Here is a 17,362-nt window from a genome sequence, read left to right as displayed (position 1 = left end):
TGCAAATATTTAAGTTACAGGTGGTATTTTCAGAATTCACAACCAAAAGCAAATCTCTCAAGTTTCCCATGGGCCAACTTCATTGTACTTAACGGTTTAGGAATGCATGCTTATCTAGTTATTAATAGTTAATTAGTTATATACAAAACTAATACCTTTCTCACCAAAAGTTAGGGAGTAATATATCTCTGAAGAAATAAACATAAAATGTTGTTGGGCAGATCTGGGCAAAAATCCCAACTCTGTTACTAATTATGTGCTGTGCTTAGTCACTCAGTAGCATCTGACTCTTCACAACCCCATGGACTGTAACTCGCCAGGTATTTCTGTCCATGGGGATTCTCCTGGCAAACATACTGGAGTCAGTTGCCATGCCCTCCTCCAGGGGAACTACCCATCCCAGGGATTGAACCCAGGTCTCCCGCATCACAGGTGGATTCTTTACCATGTGAGCAACAAGGGAAGCCCAAGAATACTGGAGTGGGTAGCCTATGCCTTCTCCAGGGGGGTCTTCCTGACCCAGGAATTGAACTGTGGTCTCCTGCATGGCAGGCAGATTCTTTACCAACTGAGCAATTAGGGAAGTCCCACTAATTAGATTTTTAATATGAACAAGTTTAGTTTAGCATTTTGACATTCTGGGTCTTTATTTTTCTCTTCTGTAAAATGGGAACTAGTTCTGGCCTCTTAGATGTGAGAGAAATTTAGAAGTGACGTCAATCAGAACAGTGATAAGAGTTGATTTTACATGTCAGATTAAGAAGGCAGGCATCTATCTCTTTTGCCACCTATGGTTCCACGTAAATCCTGAAACCTGACTGATGAAAACAACTTTGTAACCCAGAAGATCATTCTTTGAAGATTACAATACCACTTAATAAGGTTGTATGAAATTCAAATAAGAACAAAGATAAAGGACATTATAGTACACCTACACTCAGTGTGCTTTTAGCTAATGCTAACCTTTTAACTTTATGATGTTAATTACTACAATAATAATAAGCCACAATACAAAAATCTCAGTCATAATCAAAATATAATGAAGCCAGAGGTCGGACTGGAAAGCTGGAACCAGGACATTGGTCAAATCACCACAGTCTAGAGTTTGGCCCTAGAACACTGATTCAGTAGACACAATGCTGGTCACTTCTAGGGGATGTCTCTCAACCACTGAACTCACTAAAAGCAAGTGTCACAATTTACAATGAAAAATATATTTATCAGATGCAAAAATCCTAGTATTCTCAACTTAATTCAGCAAGAGAAATCAGGGTAAATTGAGGTTCAAAAGTGAGTGAAATCAGAACAAATGTAGGAAGCTGACTGACCTTAAAGATGGGGGTTACCACACTTTGTTAAGCTGATGTATAGCAACTGTTGGAATGAACAATTTGGATCATAAGAACAGGATATTAGAAAGGCACATTAGAACATTCTATCACCTAGGCACTGCTGAAGAAACATTGCCAATCTGTCTTCCTATATTTTTATGCCCTTGTCTTTTCTCCAAGTTGATCAATTCCCTTCCACTGTCACTTCATTCTTTCTTCTTTTATCCTTCTTTTCTTTTTATGTGTGCTGCTTTGGTCTTTCCTTTTTTATTTTCCTTTTTTTAAGGCAGGATATAATACATTTGAAAGGCTTACAACTTGCATATAATAATAAAGCTATTCTTTAATCCTGTTCAGTGCCCCTCCTTGGCTCCACAAAATTTACATATTGACACTGAGCTGTATTTGCATTTGGCTGATCTAATCCAACCCACAATGATTTTAGCTGATTTATTTCTTACAGTTAAGATTCACCTTGTATTCTGGAGATAATGCACTTTAGTCCCACCATATATATTAGAAATGTACTTCTTAACAAGTCAACTAAACCTATGATGCATCTGAAGTGTATCATCCCTTTAGAAATGACTGCCTGACATATAATAATTTTCTATCGAAAGATCCTTCAGAGCTGAACCTAAGATGTTAGAAGCTTAGGCCCTCTGTCCCTCCAAATGCTCCTATCATCCCTAGTTTCCATAACCAGCTGGCTCATCATGGTGACTGTAAGGTGTGATTCCACACTGTGAAAAATATAACAGGACCAGGAGGACAAGATGGAGGAGTAGTAGGTAGACGTGGAATATATCTCTCTCCAGGGATACATCAGGAATACACCATCAGACACAGAAGTGTATGCAAAACACCAGCTGAGAGCAAACAGCAGTACCTGACCAGCAGAAAAGAATACTCAGAACCATGCAAAACTCAGTAGGATGAAGGAACTGGGGGGAAAAACAGGAGTGTCAGTAGGACTGGACCTGCCCTTGGCAGGTGGAAGAACCAAAACAGGGGTCCAATCCCCATGTTGGGGCAACTGTCTGAGTCAGAGGAGGCTGAGAGGGAAACAGCTGATCTGTGGTAGCCTAAATGGAATGAGAATCAGACAGTCCTTGCCACAGCCATACATACCCCGGACACAGACGCAGGTTCCCTGTAAGGCACCCAGGCAGAGAGCTAGAGTTTAGGGATTGTGAAGCAATCTGAGGGCAAGGGCTGCTATTGACTGCGGTCGGATGGATTGAAAGGATGTAAGGGATGAGATAGTTGTGGGAAATGCCTGTGGAGGAAAGCCGGGCAGCCATGGAAGCAAGGTGATACTGCTGAGTCACATGTAGGGGGTGGAGCCATCACCATAGCCTCTCTCTCCCCACCCGTCAGCATCCGGCAGCAGAACAATAGAGAGGCTGGCCCATCAAACACCTGATACACTGAACTACAGAGTAGGACCCCACCCAGGGTGCCCCTTTAAGTGCCTGAAGTGCAAATCTATGGAGTAGGATGCCAGAGAGGCGGGCCCTTCTATGTGTTTGATATGCCAAACAACAGAGAGGGACCCCAGGCAAGGGAGCCCTCTAAGTGCTTGAATGGGTGGAGCTACAGAGAAAGACTGACCAAAGAGGCCTTCTGATTGCCAGCTACAAGAAGCTTGAAAAATGACTCTGATAGGGCCATAACTCTTGTGGCAGAGGCAGTCCATGTCCCTGGACACTTGGCAGCACCAGGGTCCCCACAAGCCAAGCAGCTCATTCATGCACAACTCTCACTGGGGCAGAGCTGCCACAAGCCAAAAAAGTCTTGCGCCTATGCATCCAGGGTCACTTTGGTCGTGTCCAACTCTCTGCAACCCTGTGGACTGTAGCCTGCCAAGCTTCTCTGCCAGAGAGGGGTTTATCCAAGCAAGAATACTGGAGCGTATTAGCGAATACTGGTTGCCATACCCTTCTAGAGCACTGTATTTCCTGTTACGCAACCCACCATCCCCCCTGAGTACCTAGTGCTGCCAGAACCCCTGCGACCCAAGCAGCTGCACCACCTCCACACTTGGCCCCCACAGGGGCAATCCAAGTCCTCCAAAACAGTCTCAGGGGCAAACCCCAGTGGACGACCCACATGCAGAGGTAGAAATAAAACCACAATTGAAAACAGGGGCAGTGTGGCTAAGGAAGTGAAGTGAAGTTGCTCAGTCGTGTCCAACTCTTTGCGACCCCATGGACTGTAACCTATCAGGCTCCTCTGTCCATGGGATTTTCCAGGCAAGAGTGCTGGAGTGGATTGCCATTTCCTTCTCCAGGGGATCTTCCCGACCCAGGAAAAAAAACCCGGGTCTCCTGCATTGCAGGCAAATGCTTTACCATCTGAGCCACCAGGGGGGACTAGAGAAGATCCCAAACCCTCCCACCATTTGTACAAAATGCAGATTAAATCCACATGATCAACTAGGCAGACTCTGTGTCTATGGAATATATAAAAGATCATTGAGAGCTCCCCAAAAAAGAAAATGCACTGGTTCTGATAGCTGTGGACATTGGAAGCAAGAAAACACAGGAGTAGGACAAGATTAGAATCTGAGCTGCCCCCACAGCAGGTCCAGAGATCGGCACAGTGTTGGAGGGCATCCTAGGGAGGTGAGGTGGACTGTGACTCCCAGCGAGGGAAAGGAATTGTGACAGCAGTGACTCACAAAAAATATTTATTATTCTTATGTTCTGATTTGTTCTGTATATCCTTTTCGATTTTTTTTTCTCCCCCTGTCCCCCATTGTAGTTGTCAATTTTATTGGCACTATGAAATCTAATTAAGTGTTTGAACTTTTTTTTTTCTCAGTCACATTTTTGTTGTTGTCATAAACCTCTGCCTCTACGTTGGGCTTTTGCAGTTCTACAGTTTTCTTTCTTTTTTAATTTTAATTTTTTAAACCTATTATACTTTTTTTACACTTATTCCTTTGTTTGCCCTTCCTACAGTTCTTTTCCCCTTGCAATTAATCTTTAATGTATATAAATCTTCTTCATCTACCTCTATTTAACTTTGCATATCTATTCTTTCTTTCCTTCCTTTCCTCTCAACATATTTGTTAGTTTGGTTTTCATTGCTTTATTTCCCATTTGCAACCCTGCTTTAGTTCTGTTTTACAATTTGTGCTTTTGTTAGTTTTATTCTTAACTGGTAAATATAATTTTTGATTTCCTTTGTTTGCTGGGTCACTCTACTGTACTTTATTTTTGTTGGACTGTTTTGACATTGCTTATGGGTGTATATCAGAGAAGGCAATGGCAAACCACTTCAGTACTCTTGCCTGGAAAATCCCATGGACAGAGGAGCCTGGTAGGCTGCAGTCCATGGGGTCCTGAAGAGTCGGATACAACTGAGTGACTTCACTTTCACTTTTCACTTTCATGCATTGGAGAAGGAAATGGCAACCCACTCCAGTGTTCCTGCTTGGAGAATCCCAGGGACAGCTGAGCCTGGTGGGCTGCCAACAATGGGGTCACACAGAATCAGACACAACTGAAGTGACTTAGCAGCAGCAGCAGCAGCAGCATGGGTGTATATGTATATGTGTATATTCCATTATTTTAATTATTATTTGCCTAATTTTGTAACAGCCATTTGTCTTGGCTTCATCTTTGGTTTCTCCTTTTTGGGTATTTGTTTTAATCTCATTTAATGCCATAACAAACCACTTGTGCAATCTTTTTTCTCTACCAGAGATCAATCCCTGAGCTTTCAGAGTAGGAGCACTGATTCCAAGACCCTCAACTACCAGAGAGCTAACCTGGGGAGTATCAAATAGTGAGAATTCATACAAAGGAGCCCACTTGAATACAAGACCTGGCATCACCCAACCACCAGTAGCACCCTGTGCAGGACAACTCATCTAAACAACAAGTAAAACAAAATACAAACCCAATCATCAGCAGACAGGATTACCACCTCACTCAGCCTTGCCCATCAGAGGAAAAACAAACAAACAAATAAGCTAAAACTCAGCACAAATCTCACCCTATAAGAAGCTTACACAAACCACTGGACCAACCTTAGAGGGCAGAGACCAAAAGGAAGAAAGAATTCAACCTTGAAGCCTGGGAAAAGGATACTTCAAACACAATAAGTTTAAAAAAATAATAAAAATGAAAAGGCAGAGAAATACTGCACAAATGAAGAAACAAACTAGAAATACAGAAGTCCAAATAAATGAAAAGTAAACAGGCAAACTACCTGAAAAAGAATTCAGAATAATGATAGTAAAGATGATCAAAAACCTTGAAAATGGAATGGAGAAAATGCAGGAATCCATTAACATAGACCTAGAAGAATTAAAGAATAAACATACAGAGACAAACAACACAATTATTGAAATTAAAAATACTCTGGAAGGAATCACTAGCAGAATATCTGAAGCAGATAAATGAATCAGTGAGCTGAAAGATAAAATGGTGGAAATAACTTCTCAAGAGCAGACTAAAGAATGAAAAGAACTGAGGATAGTCTCAGAGACTTCTGGGACAATATCAAATGTGCCAACATTCCAATTATAGTGTCCAAGAAGAAGAAGAGAAAAACAAAGGGTATGAGAAATTTTTAAAAGAGATTATAGTTGAAAATTTCCCCAACATGGAAAAGGAAAGAGTCATTCAAGTCCAAGAGGCACAAAGAGTCCCACACAGGATAAACCCAATGAGAAACACACCAAGACACATACTAATCAAACTAACAAAGACTAAACACAAAGAAAGAATATTAAAAGCAGCAAAGGAAAAGCAACAAGTAACATAAAAGGGAAACCTCATATGCTTAATGCTAATCTTTAAGCAGAAACTCTGCAGGCAAGAAGTGAATGGCAGGATATATTTAAAGTACTGAAAGGGAAAAAAATCTACAACCAAGATTTCTGTAACTGCCAAGGATCTCACTCAAAATTGATGGAGAAATCAAAAGCTTTGCAGACAAGCAAAAGTGAAGAAAATTCAGTACCACCAAACCAGTTTTACAACAAAAGTTAATTGGACTTATAAAGTCGAGAAATATAAGAGAAGACAAAAATCTACAAAATTAACCCCAAACAATTAAGAAAATGGCAATAGGAACATCGGATCAGATCGGATCAGTCACTCAGTCGTGTCTGACTCTTTGTGACCCCATGAATCGCAGCACGCCAGGCCTCCCTGTCCATCACCAACTCCTGGAGTTTACTGAGACTCACGTCCATTGAGTCAGTGATGCCATCTAGCCATCTCATCCTCTGTCGTGCCCTTCTCCTCTTGCCCCCAATCCCTCCCAGCATCAAAGTCTTTTCTAATGAGTCAACTCTTCGCATGAGGTGGCCAAAATACTGGAGTTTCAACTTTAGCATCATTCCTTCCAAAGAAATCCCAGGGCTGATCTCCTTCAGAATGCAATGGTTGGATCTCCTTGCAAGATCATAAGGATCTCCTTGCAGTCCAAGGTACTCTCAAGAGTCTTTTCCAACACCACAGTTCAAAAGCATCAATTCTTCGGCGCTCAGCCTTCTTCACAGTCCAACTCTCACATCCTTACCTGACCACAGGAAAAACCATAGCCTTGACTAGACGAACCTATATATCAATAATTACTTTAAATGTTAATGGATTAAATGCTCCAACCAGAAAACACAGATGGGTTGAATGGATACAAAAACAAGACCCATATATATGCAGTCTTGCAGTCTGCAAGAAACCCACTTCAGACGTAAAGACACATATAGACTGAAAGTGAGAGGAAGAAAAAATATATTCCATGCAAATGGGAAGCAAAAGAAGGCTGGAGTAGCAATCCTCATATCAGACAAAATAGACTTTAAAATAAATAATTTTATAAGAGATAAGGAAGGACACAACATAATGATCAAGGGATCAATCCAAGAGGAAGACATAACAATTGTGAATATCTATCATGGCATCTGCTCCCATAATTTCATGGGAAATAGATGGGGAAATAGTGGAAACAGTGTCAGACTTTATTTTTAGGGGCTCCAAAATCACTGCAGATGGTGACTGCAGCCATGAAATTAAAAGACGCTTACTCCTTGGAAGAAAGTTATGACCAACCTAGACAGCATATTCAAAAGCAGAGACATTACTTTGCCAACAAAGGTCTGTCTAGTCAAGGCTATGGTTTTTCCAGTGGTCATGTATGGATGTGAGAGTTGGACTGTGAAGAAAGCTAAGCATTGAAGAATTGATGCTTTTGAACTGTGGTGTTGGAGAAGACTCTTGAGAGTCCCTTGGACTGCAAGGAGATCCAACCAGTCCATCCTAAAGGAGATCAGTCCTGGGTGTTCTTTGGAAGAAATGATGCTAAAGCTGAAACTCCAGTACTTTGGCCACCTCATGTGAAGAGTTGACTCATTGGAAAAGACTCTGTTGCTGGGAGGGATTGGGGGCAGGAGAAGGGGACGACAGAGGATGAGATGGCTGGATGGTGTCACCAACTCAATGGACCTGAGTTTGAGTGAACTCTGGGAGTTGGTGATGGACAGGGAGGCCTGGCGTGATGCGATTCATGGGGTGCAAAGAGTCGGACACGACTGAGTGACTGAACTGAACTGACTGATGCACCCAACATAGGAGCATCTCAATACAGAAGACAAACACTAACAGACATAAAAAGAGAAATTGACAGTAATACAATATAGTAGGAGATTTTTACACCCCACTCACAGCAATGGACAGATCATCAAAACAGAAAATAAGGAAATACAACCCTTAAATGATACATTAGATTAGATGGATCTCACTGATACTTTCAGGACATTCCATCCAAATGAAGAAGAATACACCTTCTTTTCAAGTGCACGTGGAACATTCTCCAGGATAGAGCACATCTTAGGTCACAAATCAAACCTCAGTAAATTCAAGAAAATTGAAATTGTATCAAGCATCTTCTTTGACCATAATGCTATGAGACTCGATCTCAATCACAAGGAAAATACTGTAAGAAACACAAACACATGAAGATTAAACATGTTTCTAAATGACCAACATGTTACTGAAGAAATCAAAAGGAAAATGAAAAAATTCTAGAAATAAATGACGATGAAAACATGACAACTCATAATCTATGGGATGCAGCAAAAGCAGTTCTAAGAGAGAAGTTTATAGCAATACAATCCTACCTCAAGAAACAAGAAAAACATCAAATAGACAACCTAACCTTATGCCTAAAACAACTGGAAAAATAAGAACAAAAGAACACAAAATGAGTAGAAGGAAAGAAATCTTAAAGTTCAGAGCAGAAATAAATGAAAAAGAAATGAAAGAAACAATAGTAAAGATTAATAAAACTAAAAGCTAGTTCTTTGAGAAGATAAACAAAACTGACAAATCTTTAGCCAGACTCATCAAGAAAAAAAGGGAGAAGGATCAAATCAACAAAATTAGAAATGAAAAAGGAGTGGTTACAATAGACAGTGCATAAATTCAAAGGATTATAAGAGACTACTAGGAACACCTATATGGCAATAAAATAGATAACCTGGAATAAATGGACAGATTCTTAGAAAAGTTCAATCTTCCAAGACTGAACCAGGAAGAAATAGAAATTATAAACAACCCAATTCCAAGCACTGAGATTGAAAACAAAAGCCCAGGACCATATGGCTTCACAGGATAATTCTATCAAACATTTAGAGAAGAGCTAATGCCTATACTGCTAAAACTCTTTCAAAAAACTGCAGAGGAAGGAAGACCTCCAAACACATTCTACAAGAACACCATCACCCTGATACCAAAACCAGCCAAAGACAACACAAAAAGAAAACTACAGGCCAATATCACTGATGAACATAGATGCAAAAATCCTCAACAAAATTTTAGCACACAGAATACGGCAAAACATCAAAAACCACCATGATCAAGTTGGATTTATTCCAGGGATGCAAGGATTCTTCAATATATGCAAAATCAATGTGATATACCATATTAACAAATTGAAATTAAAAACCATATGACAATCAAGTAGATGCAGAAAAAGCCTTTGACAAAGTTCAGCACCCATTTATGATTAAAACTCTTCAAAAAATGGACATAGAAGGTACCTACCTCAACATAGTAAAGGCCATATATGATAAGCCTACAGAAAACATTATTCTCAATGGCAAGAAACTGGAAGCATTCCTCCTAAGATCAGGAACGAGACAAGGATGTCCACTTTCACCACTATTATCCAATATAGTTCTTGAAGTACTAGCTATAGTAATCAGAGAAGAAAAAGAAATAAAAGGAATACAGATCAGAAAAGAAGTAAAGCTCCCACTGTTTGCAGATGACATGATACTGTACATAGAAAACCATAAGGACAGTATCAGTAAATTACTAGAGCTAATCAGTGAATTTAGCAAAGTTGCAGGATACAAAATCAATACGCAGAAATCACTTGCATTTCTATATACTAACAATGAAATATCAAAAAGAGAAATTAAGGAATCAATCCCATTCACCACTGCCACAAAAATAATTAAATATCTAGGAATAAACTTACCTAAGGAGACAAAAGAACTGTACACAGAAAATTATAAGACACTGATGAAAGAAATCAAAGATGACATAAACAGATGGAGAGATAGTCCATGTTCCTGGGTAGGAAGAATCAGTATTGTGAAAATGACTATACTACCAAATGCAATCTACAGATTCAATGGGATCCCTCCCAAATTACCAATGGCATTTTTCACAGAACTAGAACAGAAAATTTCACAATTCATATGGAAACACAAAAGACCCCAAATAGCCAAAGCAGTCTTGAGAAAGAAGAATGGAGCTGGAGGAATCAACCTTCCTGACTTCAGATTATACTACAAAGCTACAGTCATCAAGACAGTATGGTACTGGCACAAAAACAGAAATATAGACCAATGGAACAAGATTAAAAGCCCAGACATAAACCCATGCATCTATGGGTACTTTATTTTTGACAAAGGAGGCAATAATATACAATGGGGCAAAGACAGCCTCTTCAATAAATGGTGCTGGGAAAACTGGACAGCTACATGTAAAAGAATGAAATTAGAACACTTTCTAACACCATACAGAAAGATCAACTCAAAATGGATTAAAGACCTAAATGTAAGACCAGAAACTATAAAACTCTTTGAGAAAAACATAAGTAGAATACTCAGTGACATAAATCAAAGCAAGATCCTCTACGACCCACCTTCTAGAGTAACAGAAATAAAAGTAAACAAGTGGGACCAGATTAAACTTAAAAGCTTTTGCACAGCAAAGGAAACTATAATCAAGGTGAAAAGATAACCCTCGGAATGGGATAAAATAATAGGAAATGAAACAACTGACCAAGAATAAATTTCCAAAATATACAAGGAGCTCATACAACTCAATACCAGGAAAACAAACAACCCAATTAAGATGTGGGAAAAAGACCTAAACAGACATTTCTCCAAAGAAGACATACAGATGGCTAACAAACACATGAAAAGATGCTCAACATTGCTCATTATTATTAGAGAAATGCAAATCAAAACCACATTGAGATATCACCTCACACTGGTCAGAATGGCCCTCATCAAAAGTCTACACACAGTAAATGCTGGAGAGGGTGTAGAGAAAAGGGAACACTCTTGCACTGTTAGTGGGAATCTAAACTGATACAGCCACTATGGAAGATGGTATGGAGAATCCTTAAAAAAACTAGGAATAAAACCACCATATGACTCAGCAATCCCACTCCTACGCATATACCCTGAGGAAACCAAAACTGAAAGAGACACATGTATCCCATTGTTCATTCCAGCACTATTTACAATAGCTAGAACATGGAAGCAACCTAGATGTCCATCCACAGATGAATGGATAAAGAAGTTGTGGTGTATATACACACTGGAATATTACTCAGCCATAAAAAGAAACACGAGTCCGTTCTAATGAGGTAGATGAACCTAGAACCTATTATACAGTAGAAAAGAGTCAGAAAGAGAAAGATAAATATCATATTCTAATGCATGTATATGGAATCTAGAAAAATGGTACTGAAGAATCTATTTACAGGGCAGTAATGGAGAAACAGACATAGAGAATAGACTTATGGACATGAGGAGAGGGAAGGAGTGGGTGAGATGTATGGAAAGAGTAACATGGAAATTTACATTACCATATGTAAAATAATAGCCAATGGGAACTTGCTGTATGGCTCAAGAAACTCAAACAGGGACTCTTTTCAACCTAAAGAGGTGGGATGGGGAGGGAGATGGAAGGGAGGTTCAAAAGGGAGGGTATACCTATGGCTGATTCGTGTTGAGGTTTGACAGAAAACAACAAAATTTTGTAAAGCAATTATCTTTCAATAAATAAATAACAGGTTGACTGACCTACAGGCTTCCAACCAGGATTTGTTCTACCTGCTTCCCTTTTCATTACCCTTCATGATTTTTCTTTTTTTTTTGAATAGTACATAGAGTTTTTTTATTTTTTATTTTTATTTTTTTGCATTGATTGATCAATACCCACTCTAGCCTAAAGATTCCTATATAGAATGTTTTGATTTCTCTAAAATACTTCTATTTGAGTAACAGCAGCATCTACCTCCATATAGTTGTCCTGGGAAAGGATTAAAATGATACAGTACCTGGAAATAATTTAATAGAGTGCCTGACATATAGTAAGTGCTCAATACCCTCTCTTTCATATATTAAACAATAAACACTATGAAAGTGATATTTGTTTTTCTAGTACTTGACATTATGCCTAGAAGATGATCAGTGGTCAAAAATAGTGGCTTAATTATTAAATGAATAATGAGAGGGAATGAAGAATCAAAACACCCATTCACATGGCTTCCTCTCCTTTTTCAAACTTAAGAATCCCAGTGCCTTTTGTCCTTTTCCACAGAAGAATTCTGAAGAAGAGTGAACACCACCTGGGAGAAGAGAACCTAGCCCAGCACTGCTAGCTCTAGCACAAAGGTTTTGTCCTTCTTTTTTAAAAATTGTAAAGTCTTATGAAATTGTTTAATACAACAGTTTTATTTTAAACTATTCCATAACCTCTTATTCTTATTCATAACCTCTGGCATAAAATCTTTACCCTAGGATTTTAGAACACTTATGACAGTGCTTCTCAAAGAATGAAAGTGAAAGTTGCCCAGCTGTGTCCAACTCTGTGACCCCATGGACTATGTAGTCCATGGAATTCTCTAGGCCAGAATACTGGAGTGGGTAGCCTTTCCCTTCTCCAGGGGATCTTCCCAACCCAGGGATCAAATCCAGGTCTCCTGCATTGCAGGCGGATCCTTTAACAGCTGTGGCACAAGCGAAGTCTAAAGTTGGTCTAAAGACCACCTGCATCAGAATCACCTGAATGTCTTCTTAAAAATTGTTTTTTGGGGGCAAACACCTCCCTGATTTACTCTGGATAAAAACCCAAATCTCCAAATAATTTTTTGCACCTTAAGTTTGTGTGACACAGATTGAAAGAAGACAAAATCATGCATAGATACTAATAAAACATTTTTTGCATGATTATAAAACGTTTCATCTTATTAAAGGAAAATGAGAGTAAGAAGAGTTCCTTGAGCGTTTAGTCACAGGGGCTATAGCTGTAATATACCAAACCAGAGCCAGTCAGCAATTAAAGCTATGAAAACAGATTTTAATCAGGAACTATTGCAATAGGAGGAAGAAACCTCACTACAGAACTAGGCTCGATTTTGAATACAGCAAAGACAACTGGGGATTTATAGTAGGAGCAGGACTGAGGTCAGTGGATGGAAAAACACTAAGAGGAAACATCAGGGGTATGGTGGATTTTGGTTGAACAGACTTAACAGGATTTTTTCTGAAGTCAGGCCAGGATGATCACATATCAAGGGTGCAAGATGAGGAATTTGAGCAGGTATTGAGGGTGATTAGATAACAACGATGGGAGATTCTCTTAAACTGACTTACGATTCTCCCTAAAACTGAGCAATGTAGGCCTGACAAGGACAAATGCCAAGGTCAAAGCCTAGTTAAGGGTTAGAGAGGAACCTGACTAAAGTTTAGTAAGGAGAGAGTCTTTGTCACTATCATGTGTCTATTTAAATTGAAGTCCTTGGGAATTCCCTAGTGGTTCAGTGGTTAAGATTTCGTGCTTCCACTGCTGGGGCCACAGGTTTGATCCCTGGTCAGGGAAAAAAGATCCTGCATGCCATGTGGCATGGCCAAAAAATAATAAACAAATAAACTTTTAAGTAATTAATGTAAAATTTAAATATACAGTTTATCAGGCACACTAATCACATTTTGGGGACTCAAACCCTCATATGACCATGGCCATATTACTAGGTAGTCTGTTAGGTCAGTGGCAGGTGGAACTGATACCATGGCTTTATTTGCCTTTTAAATTCTAATTCCAGCAGAATTGCTTGCTTTCCACACACCATTCTCAATACAGTAAGAAACTAAGCACTTTTTTTACTCTAAAATTAAATACATTTGTAAATTTCAGTAGTCTTTTTTTTTTTTTTCCTGAAGATTTGTAGATATTTGTGCCATAGACCTAGAGGCATTTCAAATCCAGGTCTTCTGATATCTTAGTATCACGGAATTCAGCTTTTCTGGCAATCTCACATATATAAACTGTCAAAATCCATCAGAATGAATACTGTGTGAGTAAACTGAACCTTGATAAAAATTACACAAACATATATATATATGTATGTTTTATTTAATCCTCAAACTCATTCTACGGGAAAACCATAGGTCATCATGTTTAGGAAACGTGTCACATAAGCTATGATTTTCTAAATAGTAATTTTATATTATATCTAATCTCCATACTATAGGGCATGAGCACTGATACCTCTAGGTAACTGATGAGGATGAAAGATAAGCAAACTATAGATCACATATGCAGAGCACTGTTATCTAGACTCTGATCCAGGAAAGAAGATACTCCAGCAGCACAACTGTGGTTCATTTGTAAGAACAATGATCTCGCAGGCGTGTGGAATCCAGGTCTTCTGAAGTCTCAAAGCATCAGCCAGCTTAGTTTGTAAGTCATTAGCATGATCAATATTTCTGTTATTCAGCCTTCAACTGGATACTCCATTACATCTGAGAGAGGGAAAGTTCTAAAGCCAAAGCTAAATTACAGGCACCACTATGGGAGTCACAGCACGTTATTCGAGGATGAAACAAAATATCAGAGAGCCATCTAAGGATAATTCAGACTTCTGAAATTATCAGGCGATAAACTGAAAAGTCCAGATACTGTTCTCTATCATCTGTCAACAAGAACCACTTTACTTTCTGTTTTTGCTTGTCTCCAATGTTTAAGGATTAGTTTAAGATTACAGCAGGCAGTGAGTTTAATTAAAAATAGAATGAATAGATTAGTGGACTGGAAAATGGAGCAGAGTATCAATGTTTAATAAGTCATTCCCGATATTTTCTTATAATTCTAGGCCTTTATACTGACTGCTCTATGGCTAAACCCTATTTTTATTACCTTGTACTTTTAATATAGTATAATTATAAATATAGTTCATGAACTCCTCCTATAATTAAATCCATTAAAAAGATTTTTCTTAGAAGTCTATACTAAACAAAATGGTATATATATTTAAAGCTTGATAGCACACTGCTATTAACAAAAGTCAATAATATTACAGAAGGTTTACTAACTACTTAAGGAAAGACAGTGCTTCAAAAAGGAACTAAAATCACAAACATTATTTCAGAGCAACTGTAGGAGAAGACACTACTTATAAAAGAAGTGTTGGTGCTCGGGGATGGGGAAGGAAGAAAAGATCACACTGATTTTCCCAAAAGGGAGCCGTTTTGTGAAGATAAGAAATAGAGTCTAACTGCATTAAGAGATAAGATTCAGGAGTTTACCTGATGATTAAACATGTAATCATAACCATGTTATGAACATGGTATTTAAATATGGGAGCTCTATCAACTAAAAATAAAAAGCGGATTTGAAGAGCAGATAAGGTTAAAACTGTTATCGAAAATCCTGTTAGACCTAGGGAATTTATTATTTGTTATTCTTTTCTGTCCTTTTGCTATCATTTTTCCTCATTTTCCCTGTATAAATTAATCAAATCACCAATGATTTATCAAATGTGTTTCCTGGATGACGTATTTTGCTAGGAAATGTGATATCCTTGTCATCACAGAGCTCATAACATTTTTTGGGTTAGGAAGCGAGGAAAAATAAACATAGTACAAAATGAGTGGCTGGACAACATTTAATAAGTTCAAAACCAGATGAAATGTCATGAAGCAGCTCTAGTTTCACTGACTGAAGAATTTTTTACATGTCGGTTAATTCAGAGCTGTTCAGAGGTGCCAGTGATCACTCAGCTTTGGAAGATTACACTGGAATTTATTTAATTTTCACTTTATTTGTATTGAAGTATAATATAGATACAGAAAGATGCACACAAATCTTAAATATTCAGTTCTATGAGTTGTGACAGTTGCATACACCCCTGAAACCACCAGCAAACTAGACATCAAATATGTCCATCACCCCAGAAAGATCACTCATGACCCTTTTCAGCTAACCCTGACTCTCCCATTTGGCCTTCACAAGCAGCTGTTTTCTGATTTCTATCACCATAAATTATTTTTGCCTGTTCTTGGACTTTTATAAATGGGATCATAGAATATGATCTCTTTTAATTCTGGCATCTCTGGATCAACAAAAAGTTTCTGAGACACATGCCTGTTATTGTGTATATTAGTCCTTTTAGTAGCAGTAGTGTTACTTGCTCAGTTGTGCCTGACTCTTTGCAACTCCATGGACTATAGCCCACTAGGCTACTCTGTCCATGGGATTCTCCAGCAAGAACACTGGAGTGGGTTGCCATTCCCTTCTCCAGGGGATCTTTCCAACCTAGGGATCGAACCCGGGTCTTCTGCATGGCAGGCAGATTCTTTACCACCTGAGCTATAGGGAAGCCCATATTAGTCCTTTGCTCCTTTCTAATTCTGAATAGTTAGGCTATTATTATTTTCTGGTTATCTATCCAGTGGAAGTCCATACACTTAAAACTAACAATATTATTTTGCTATTGAAACAGAACAAATCACCAAAAGCTGTTTTCTCACTGTTTTGTAAGTCAGGGTCAGGGGGGCTCAACTGAATCTTCTGCTCAGGGTCTCAGAAGGTCTAAATCAAGGAGTTGACCGGTATGGCTCTCATTTGGAGGCTCTGGAGAAAAAAAAAAATTTATTCCCCTGGGTTATTGGGAGAATTTACTTCCTTGCAGCTGTGGGTCTGAAGCTCCCATTTTCTGGCTGGCAATCAGCTGGGAGCCTCTTTTGGCTCCTAGACAACACCCAGCTTCCTCATCACTTGACACCTCTCATCTTTAAAAAGCCAACAAAGGTGCATCAAATCCTTCTTGTGCTTAGAATCTGATTTTCTCTGGCCTTTCCCTTCTGATACCAACTGGAGAAAGTTGCCTGCTTTTAAAGGCTCACATGACAATCTTACCTTCTAAAAGGTCAATTCTGTCATTTAAGGTAACATAATCATGAGATGGGCTTCCCTGGTGGCTCAGACGGTAAAGAACCTGCCTGCAATGTGGGAGATGTGAGTCTGACCCCTGGGTCGGGAAGATCCCCTGGAGAACAGAATGGTTACCCACTCCAGTATAATTGGGGCTTCCCTGGTGGTTCAAATGGTGAAAAAAAAAAAAAAGAGAGAGAAGAAAACAAACAAACTGCAATGTGAGACCATCATGAGATGGTATCACAAATCACAGTTCTAGGAATTATGGGACAGAGGGGGGCCCTTCCTAGAAATACTGCCGACTGTGTTGACTGAAACCATCTTGTCAGTGTAGGTATTCAAATGATTGGAGAGTGGCCAAAAGAGCGAGCAGGAGGCAGCAAAGGCTGATAATGCAGGCCGGAGAGCAGGCATCCTGGTTTGGACAGGACTGAGAACTCCAGACCAAAAAGGAACCCAGGAAATGCTGAATTAGTTTGTCCACGTCTAAAGTAATAATCAGAAAGATCTACAATTCTGCCAGAGACTTCTGGAATACTGAATTATAAA

At 39.0% G+C, this 17,362-nt stretch overlaps 1 long non-coding RNA gene across 43 annotated transcripts in view; it reads right to left on the bottom strand.

Annotated features, from left to right (window-relative positions):
* LOC147366889 (uncharacterized) overlaps positions 1 to 17,362 on the bottom strand; it is a 1,020,561-nt gene that overhangs the window by 960,868 nt on the left and 42,331 nt on the right. The window contains exon 3 of one of the 43 annotated variants that reach the window (XR_015169127.1): positions 9,395 to 9,542. The exons of 41 other annotated variants lie outside the window; for them this stretch is intronic. This is a non-coding gene — a long non-coding RNA (uncharacterized LOC147366889). Of the gene's footprint in view, positions 1 to 9,394; positions 9,543 to 16,407; positions 16,511 to 17,362 lie in introns of all 43 variants that reach the window. One more of the 43 variants, XR_015169124.1, reaches the window with a different exon arrangement.

The sequence above is a fragment of the Bos grunniens genome, chromosome 8, assembly GCF_055505025.1.
Source record: "Bos grunniens cultivar Pamir isolate PY7600 chromosome 8, Bosgru_T2T1.0, whole genome shotgun sequence".
In the NCBI taxonomy this organism is placed as follows: domain Eukaryota; kingdom Metazoa; phylum Chordata; class Mammalia; order Artiodactyla; family Bovidae; genus Bos; species Bos grunniens.
Note: the sequence above shows the minus strand (reverse complement) of the source record. Positions and strands in the feature narration are given on the sequence as shown.